Source organism: Giraffa tippelskirchi, chromosome 11, assembly GCF_054371585.1.
Source record: "Giraffa tippelskirchi isolate mGirTip1 chromosome 11, T2T-mGirTip1v1.2.pri, whole genome shotgun sequence".
In the NCBI taxonomy this organism is placed as follows: Eukaryota; Metazoa; Chordata; class Mammalia; order Artiodactyla; family Giraffidae; genus Giraffa; species Giraffa tippelskirchi.
The window spans coordinates 56,078,611-56,088,534 of NC_137285.1; the positions used below are offsets into that span (position 1 = coordinate 56,078,611).

A 9,924-nucleotide genomic window follows, 5' to 3' on the forward strand; every position below is an offset into this window, starting at 1 on the left:
GCATACAATAAATGTTATATGTTAGGGACAATTAACATTTTAGAGGTTCTCCTTTAATCTTGAGGTAAACCTTGAAAAATGCTGTGCTGGGGACTAAAAATTGGACGTCTGACCAAAAATTGAATGAAATTGAGGATAATATTGAGAAGAAACTATCTAAATAGTCTTACTTGTTATATTAATGCTGAATACATAGAGGAACAAAGTATGATTGTAACTCAGAATATCAACTGTTAAATTGAAAATATGCATTATTTATTTATTCATAGCTTATTAAACACTTGTAAATATCTAAGGAGAAGCTAAACAAAACATACTTGCAATGTAACACACAATTTGACATTACATCTTTTTTTAAATGTGAATTTTCTCAATATTCCTGAAGTTTAATTGAGCTTAATCTTTTGAGTTCCCTATGTCCTGCCAAAAAGGAATAAAGGTTCCTTTAATTATTCATTCATTCAACACAAATTTATTAAGCAGTGTATCACGCTAAGCCCTGAGAATACAAAAATAAATACCAGAGAGTATCTGCTCAGAGTTTCAGGCTAGAAGACAGACATCATAATGGCTATAAGAAGATCAATGGGATCAAAGTTATGGCAGCATAGAAATTAACTACTAAAATTTCCTTTAAAGTGGGCTTTTTCAATACTTCCTAGTGATATACAAGCACTTTTCTGATCAATTAATGGAAGCTCTATTTAATGCCAAACGCATGAACTAAGCTCTCAGCACACCAACAGAGAAATTGGCCAAGAATTCCCCTAACGCTTTGCTTAGAAGGGCATCCACAAAACATAAGTGACAACCTATGTCAAGCCATCTAATGTTTCTTGCAAATTTTAAACTCTAGCTACCTAACTCTGTTATTTCTGCTCTTTTCCATCCATTAGGTCTGAGAATCTCAGAGCTTCTGAAAAGGGCAATGGATCAATCCTGCAGCAATAACTCTCTCATCAGCTTTTCATTAGCAATAAAATAGCTTTCCTACCACCTTCAGGGAAATAACTTACCTTAGATTTTACAGAACTGCAGTGGACTTCTTCAGATCATCTAATCACAGCACTTTTTCTCAAAAAGGGCTACACTGAAATCACTAGCAAATAGAACCTACTATCCTATTCTTCATGACTTCAGGATCAGAGACTTCATAATCTAGTTTAGAATTTTAGCTTTAAAATCGATATTTTAAATCACATTTTTTTTTACTAACAAGTTTTTTCTTCTTCTGAATTAACTTCTGAGATCATCTTTCTATGTTAGGTCCCCTGAGAGGACTGAAAAACTGCTGTGTTGATGGTAAACAGACACATGAAATGATGCTCAACATCCCTAATTATTAGAGAAATGTGGCTTTCCTTGTGGCTCAGACAGTCAAGAATCCACCTGCAATGAAGGAGATCCAGGTTCAATCTCTGGGTTGGGAAGATCCCCTGGAGAAGGGAATGGCAACCCACTCCAGTATTCTTGCCTGGAGAATTTCATTAACTGAGGAGCCTGGTAGACTACAGCTCAGGGAGTCTCCAAGAGTCAGACACAACTGAATGACTAACACTTTCAATTTTAATTGGAGAAATGTAAATCACAGCTACAATGAGATATCACCTCACACCAGTTAGAATGGACATCATCAAAAAGTCTACAAATAAGAAATGCTGGAGACTGAGTGGAGAAAGAGCAACACCCCTACACTGTCGGTGGGAGTGTAAATTGGTGCAGCCACTATGAAGAAGAGTATGAAGGTTTCTTAAAAAACTAAAAATAGACCTGCCGTATGATCCTGTAATCCCACTCCTGGGCATATATCCAGAGTAAACCATAATTCAAAAAGATACATGCACACTTATGTTCACTGCAGCACTATTTACAATAGCCAAGACTTGAAGCAACCTAAGTATCCATCTACAAATGAATAAAGAAGATGTGATCAGTTCAATTCAGTTCAGTTGCTCAGTCGTGTCCGACTGTTTGTGACCTCATGGACTGCAGTATGCCAGGCCTCCCTGTCCATCACCAACTCCCGGAGTTTACCCAAACTCAAGTCCATTGAGTCTGTGATGCCATCCAACTATCTTATTTTCTGTTGTCCCCTTTTCCTCCCGTCTTCAATCTTTCCCAGCATCAAGGTCTTTTCCAATGAGTCAGCTCTTTGCATCAGGTGGCCAAAGTATTGGAGTTTGTTTCAGCATCAGTCCTTCCAATGAAGATGTGATATATATATACACACACACACACAATGAATAGATAAAGAAGATGTATTAGTGTTAGTCGCTCAGTCGTGCCCTACTCTTTGCAACCACATGGACTGCAGCCCACTAGGCTCCTCTGTCCATCGGATTTTCCAGGCAAGGATACTGGAGTGGGTTGCCATTTCTTTCTCCAGGGGATCTTCCTGACCCAGGGATTGAACCCTGGTCTCCTGCACTGAGGGAGATTCTTTACCGACTGAGCTAAAGATACACACACACACACACACACACACACACACACACACACACACACACACAATGGAGTATATTATTTACTCAGCCATTAAAAAGAATGAAATAATGCCATTTGGAGCAACATGGATAGACCTGGAGATTATCATACTAAGTGAGGTAAGTCAGAGAAAGACAAACATAATAAGATATCACTTACATGTGGAATCTAAGAAAATGATACAAACGAACTTATTTACAAAATAGAAATAGACTCACAGACAGAAAATAAATTTCTGGTTACCAAAAATGAAAGGGGGAGAGGGATAAATTAGAATTTTGAAATTAACAGAAACACACTACTATATACAAAATAGAAAAACAACAAGTACCACTAAATTCAATATCTTGTACTAACCTATAATGGAAAAGAATCTAATATATATATATGGCTGAATCTTTGCTGTACAAAATCAGCATAGGAAGAAAATTAAATAAAGATGTGAACAGAAACTAATGAAATCGAAACCCTAAGGACTATAGAAATCAATGAAATCAAAAGCTGGTTTTCTGGAGGGGGGTGGGGGCGGGGAATCAAGAAAAACTTTAGAACATGGAAAGATTGCCATACTTTTTCTGTAAAGCGTCACTCTTCTATTTCATCCCAGCTGGTCTAACACAGCTGAACATACTGCAATACAATTCTGACATAACCACGTGAAGTTACTACAGACCCCACAAGCTTAAGGCTCAGTCTTCCACAAGACTGCCCTCACTTAAGATGGCAGCTGAACTTTCATAGTCCCCAAGCCAGTGGTTCCCCTGGCCCTCTCTAGTTCAATAATTCAATAGAATAACTCATGGATCTCAATGAAGGTGCTATATTTTTGGACATAGTTTTATATTAAGGATACATATGGAATGAGGTCTGGGAGCTTCCAGTCTGGGCCCCCATGGAGTCAGAGCACATCACTCTCTCAGCACATCAATGTTTTCACTAATCAGGAAGCATCACTGAGCTTCAGTGTCCAGAGTTTTTAATTTGGGTTTCATTATGTAGGCATGAATGATTAAATCATGGATCATACAATTGAACTCAATCTCCAGCCCCCTCTCCTCCTTTCCAGGAAGTCATGTGGCTAAAAGTTCAACACTCTAATCATATATTTGATCTTTCTCCTGACCAGCCTCCATCCTGAATTTATCTAGAAGCCCATCAGAGTGACCTAACTAGCATAACAAAGACACTCTAATCACTCAATAAATTCCAAGTGTTTTTTGTTTGAAGCTCTGTACCAATTACCTGGGACAGAGCTAAGATATTTATTGTGTTGCTGTGGTATAATAAGAAATATATCTAATCTCTGTCCCAGGTAATTAGTTTATGTGCCTAAAGAGTCAGACACAACTGAATCAACTTAGCACACGTGCACACTGATTACCTGGGGCAGAGATTAGACATGTTTGTTATATACCACAGCAACACAATAAGAATTTTAGGCTTTGTAGCTGATATGGGCACAAATTTTCTTTTTTTAAAACTTTTTATTTTGTATTGGGGTATAGCTGATTATGAAGGACAGGGAAGCCTGGCATGTTGCAGTCCATGGGGTTGCAAAGAGTTTGACAAGACTTAGCGACTAAACAATAGCCAATTAACAAACAATGTCCTGACAGTTTCAGTTGAACAGCAAAGTGACTCAGCCATATATATATATACATACATATATATATATGTATGTATATATATACACACACACACGTATCCATTCTTCCCAGGTGGTGGTAGTGGTAAAGAACCCGCCTGCCAATGCAGGAGACATAAGAGATGTGGGTTCAATCCCTGGATCAGGAAGATATCCTGGAGAAGGGCATGGCAACCCACTCCAGTATTCTTGCCTGGAGCATCCCACGGACAGAGGAGCCTGGCGGGCTACAGTCCATAGAGTCATACAGAATAGGACATGACTGAACCAACTTAGCACACACGCACATATATACTCCCCTCCCATCCAGGCTGTCACATAACATTGAGCAGAGTTCCATGTGCTATACAGTAGGTGACTATTGGCCATCCGTTCTAAATGGTCACAAATTCTTAATTCTGTATTATAGCAAAAAAGCAGCAATAAATAATGTGTAAGACAATGAGTGTGGTTGTGTTCAAATAAAACTTCATCTATGCATAGTAAAACTGATGCTCATTTAATTTTCATGTGTCATGAAATTTTATTTTCTTTTTTTTTTCTAACCATTGAAAAAATGTACAAACCACTATGAACTCATTTACTATACAAAACATGCTGCAAGCCTGATTTAGCCTGCAAGTCATAATTGCCCATCTTTGCTCCAGGAGAAAAAGAGAAGATAGAAATAATCAATAACAGGGATGAAAGAAGTGACATCTTGAAATCTTTCAGATATTTAAAGAATAAGAATACTGTGAACAACATTATGCTCCCAAATTTGAAAACTAGATGAAATGGATAAGTTCCTTAAAAGACACAAATTACCAAAGCTCTCTAAAGAAGAAATATATAACCTAAATAACCCATCATATATTAAAAACATTGAATCTGTGGTTTAAAATTTTCCTACAAAGAAATCTCCAAGACCAACTGGTTTCACAGGTGAATTATGCCAAACACTTAAAGAAAAAATCATATTAATTCTGTAAAGACTCACTCAGAAAACACAAGAGGAGGGAAAATGATTTTACAAAACGAACATTAGCCTGATAATGAAACCAAATCAAAACATCATAAAAGTAAAAGTGTTAGTTGCAAAGTCTTTATGACCCCATAGACTATAGCCCATCAGGCTAATTATCCTTCAATTAAAAATAAATAAATTTATTTTTTAAAAATCATAAAAGAACTGCAGAACAATAATTTTCACTCTCATATATCACTGGAATGAATCCAAAATGATAGAGCCAATATGGAAAAGTTTAGCAGTGTCTTTTAAAGTTACACATATACTTACTACATGGCCCAGCCATCCCACCACTGGGTATTTATTTATCTAAGAGACAGATATTAATATACTAAGTATAAAAACTTGTACTTAAATGTTCAGAGCCCTTGACTATGAAAACTAACTCCGTTTCTTCACTTTATTGAATGGAAGTGAAAGTGAAGTCACTCAGTCGTGTCCTACTCTTTGTGACCCCATGGACTGTAGCCTACCAGGCTTCTCCATCCATGGGATTTTCCAGGCAAGAACACTGGAGTGGGTTGCCATTTCCTTCTCCAGGAGATTTTCCCAACCCAGGGATTGAACCCAGGTCTCCTGCATTGTAGGTAGACACTTTACCATCTGAACCACAAGGGAAGTACTGAATAGAAGTAATTCATAAAATTTTTGTGAAGATTAAATGAGACGACAAATATAAACTTCCTTATCAAGTCTCATATATAGTAAGACCCAGGAAGCCTTCATCATACAAGTGTTCATTCTCCAGGTTCCTGAAGAATTAAGGTTTAGGTATGTACATGGAAAGACATCATAGCAAGGGAAGGTTCACCAATGAAATGACCATTTCTAAAATGATTCTCAAGAAAATATTTTCCCCTCCCACACTAACACTCAACTGCTGCTGCTGCTGCTGCTAAGTTGCTTCAGTCATGTCCGACTCTGTGTGACCCCAGACGGCAGCCCACCAGGCTCCTCTGTCCCTGGGATTCTCCAGGCAGGAATACTGGAGTGGGTTGCCATTTACTTCTCCAGTGCAAAGTCAAAGTGAAGTCGCTCAGTCATGTCCAAGTCTTAGCAACCCCATGGACTGTAGCCTACCAGGCTCCTCCGTCCATGGGATTCTCCAGGCAAGAGTACTGGAGTGGGTTGCCATTTCCTTCTCCGAACACTCAACTACTTTGCAGTAATATCCATCTGTGTACTCCAACTTTAATTCATTTATTCTCATCAATTGTACAGTACTTTAAACACCTGACTGCTGCTGCTGCTAAGTCGCTTCAGTTGTGTCCGACTCTGTGCGACCCCATAGACGGCAGCCCACCAGGCTCCTCTGTCCCTGGGATTCTCCAGGCAAGAACACTGGAGTGGGTTGCCATTTCCTTCTCCAATGCATGAAAGCGGAAAGTGAAAGTGAAGTCGCTCAGTTGTGTCCGACTCCTCGCGACCCCATGGACTGCAGCCTACCAGGCTCCTCCGTCCATGGGATTCTCCAGGCAAGAGTACTGGAGTGGCTTGCCATTGCCTTCTCCAAACACCTGACAATATAACACAAATAAAACACAAACAATATAACACAAATAAAACACAAATAGGTGGCCAAATATAACTGCAAGTTCTATAGAAGATGCAAGATTTCATTAGTCAGTAAAGTCAAAAGAAAGTCAATGACAAGTAAGACAAAAGTAAATGACAAAATAGGTATTTAAAAGGAGAGTAATCAAAAAATTTTTAATGAGATCAACTGTGAAAATTAATGAAGCCTCAATTTCTCTTTGCAAATTTGTATCTTTATGATTGTGTTGAAAAATAAACAAGAGGAAAAGATGTGACATCATGTCATCATGTCATCATACAATTTCCCTGGAAAAATTACATAGGTCCCTGCCCTCCAAAACAACACTTGACTCTAAGAATTAGCAGGCAGTTATAACCTGAACTCTGTTCAATAAATTAAAAAAAAATAAGCTTATTTCCATAATTTACTGCTTCATTTTTTCAAAACAAAAACTAAATATATTTTTCAGTAATTATTACTAACTGCTAATTTCTGTTTGAAGTTAGTTGACTTTAAGTGAGCTTTCTTCTATATCATTTCCCATTGAATAATGTGGACCTTTTTTTTTTATTTTAGTTGTTCAAATTTTATGGGGGGTCAAATAGAACAATTTCTTTTTATTTCCTGTAAAAGTATTACTAAGTTGAAAAAGGTTTCCTTATGCTACATTCAGCAGAATGTAATTTAAATTTTCTACAAATAATAGAATAATGCAGGAAGAAATATCAGCCGATATCTTCCCAGTTTCCCTAAATTTTACATATAAGGTTTGGACAAAAGCACAATGTGAGAAGTGACTTGTTCAAGATCACACAGTTTCTGGCAATGGCCGAGTCAGGATTAAAAGAGCTGTCGAGAGACAGTTTGGGAAGATGGCGGAGGAATAGGACGGGGAGACCACTCTCTCCTCCACAAATTTATCGAAAGAACATCTGAACGCTGACCAAACTTCACAAAACTACTTCTGAAGGCTGGCTGAGGACGTCAGGCTTTCACAAAAACTGCGCATTATCTTCAAAAGAGGTAGGAGAAATTATAAAAGATAAAAAGAGAGACAAAAGAGTTAGGGACGGAGACCCGTCCCGGGGAGGGAGTCGTAAAAGAGGAGGAATTTCCAAGCACCAGGAAACCCTCTCACCGGCGGGTGTGGGGGAGGATTTTTTATCTCGGAGGGCAACGTAACTGGGAGGAAAAAATAAATAAAATCGACAGATTACGTGCCTAAAGCAACTCCCAGCAAAGAACCCCAGACGCTCGCATCATCCGCCACCAGCAAGTGGGGGCTGAACGGAGAGGAGCGGGCGGCATTGCCTAGGGTAAGGACCGGGCCCGAGTGCCCCGAGGGCAATCTGAGGGAGCTAACGTGAGATAGTAACCTAAACTGTGGGACAGCGAGAGAGAGAGAGAACTATCCCGCGAAAAGCCCAACTCTAAGGCACTGCCGGCCCGCTCACAGAACAAAGGACTGAGCGATACCAGAGGAGAGCTAGCCGGCTGCGGACTGCGCCATCCCCCGCCGGACACAGCGGGCAGGCGGGGCCCGCCAGAGCCGGAAAGGGGCAAACTCGGCTCCAGAGAGGGCACCCCCTACCAAACTGCAAACAGGCTCCCAGTTTTTAAGCAAAGACTGCCTGAGATCCCGGAGGGTCGACAGCAGCCGGGAGGGTCGCAGCCAGAGACCAGCTCCCCAGAACCGACACAAAGCACACCGGAGCCGGGCGCGCCCGTAAACCGAGGCGGGGACCAGGGAGGTGATAAGCCGCACCGCCCCAACAGGGGACAGCGCCCTCGCCAAACTCCTGGCCGCCTGGGCAGCTCCGACCGGGAACGGCACAAGCCGCGGGCAAAATCGAGTCTGCGCCTTTGTGGAGTAACCGGGAGCCTGAACCTGAGCGGCTTAGTCCTGGGAAGTGCACGCAGCTCAGGGCCCGCTCCCCGGCCGAGTAACCTGAAGCCTGAGCAGGGTAGACGGGGAAAGCACACACGCCGTGAGCGGGGGCGAACCCAGTGCGGCCGAGACACTGCGAGCTTACCACACACACGCCAGAATTGCAGTGTTCCTTCCTCCCCACAGCACGATTGAACAAGCGAACCTAAAGAGATCACCTCCACCGCTTTGTTGCAGGGCGGAAATTAGATACTGAAGAGATCTCCAAACAGAAGCCAAATAAACAGAGGGAAGTGCTTTGGAAGGGACAGGCCAACAGATTAAGATCCCTGTAGCTAATACCGACTGCATTAAAAAGGACCTACAGATCTTGAAAAGTATAAGCAGGAATAAGGATCTATCTAAAACTGAGCAGATCCCACACTGCTCACAACAGCTCCAGAGAAAGTCCGGGATATATATATTTTTTACTATTATTATTTTTTTTAATTTTTTTTTAATTTTTTTTTTAATTAAAAAAATTTTTTTTTCTCTTCTTTCCTTTTTCTTCAAGTCCTCTATTACACCTTTAACTTTCATTTTCATAACCCACTATTAACTTGCAAAAAAAAAAAAAAAACCCCTATTTTTGAAGCAAACTACATACATATATCTTATACCTTTTGTGTTTTTTTTTTTTTAATGTTTTTTTCCTGTTCTACATTTTTTTACTGTTTCTTTTTTTACTGTTTTACTGTTTTTTTTTCTTTTTACACTGTTCCCTTTTTTCTTTTTTTTTTTTTTTTTTTTTTAGATTGTAAGTTTTATAAGAGTCTAACCTCTACTCTAGATTTTTAATCTGTGTTTTACATATTTGATATCAACTTTGTACATTTAAGAACCCAATCTTTAGGACCCATTTTTACTCAGGAGTGTGATCACTGGCCTGATCACTCTCTCCCCCTATTGATGCTCTTTCTTCTCCCCCAGGGAACCTCTATCTCCCACCCTCCTCCTTCTCTTCTCAACCCAATTCTGTGAATCTCTGAGGGTGTTCTGGGTACCGGAGAACACTTCAGGAACAGGATACTGCCCAGATCTCTCTCTCCCCTCTTAATTCCTCCCTTTCTACTCATGCTCACCTCTGTTACCTTCCTCCCCCCTCTCTATGTATCTCTGTGAATCACTCTGAGGGTTCCAAACTGTGGAAAGCACAGAGGGAAGTGCTTACTGGCTAGATTGCTCTCTCCACATTTGAATTCCCCTCTTCCCCTCCTGGTCACTTCAACTCACCCCCCCCCACCTCATCTCTCCATGTAACTCAGTGAACCTTTCTGGGTATCCCTCACTGTGGAGAATCTTTTCACCATTAACCTAAAAGT

The 9,924-nt window shown here is 40.3% G+C and overlaps 1 protein-coding gene across 4 annotated transcripts in view; it reads right to left on the reverse strand.

The window, feature by feature from the left end:
- The window catches only part of SLC10A7 (solute carrier family 10 member 7), a 310,137-nt gene that overhangs the window by 205,787 nt on the left and 94,426 nt on the right, over positions 1-9,924 (reverse strand). The gene's annotated exons all lie outside the window — the stretch shown is intronic.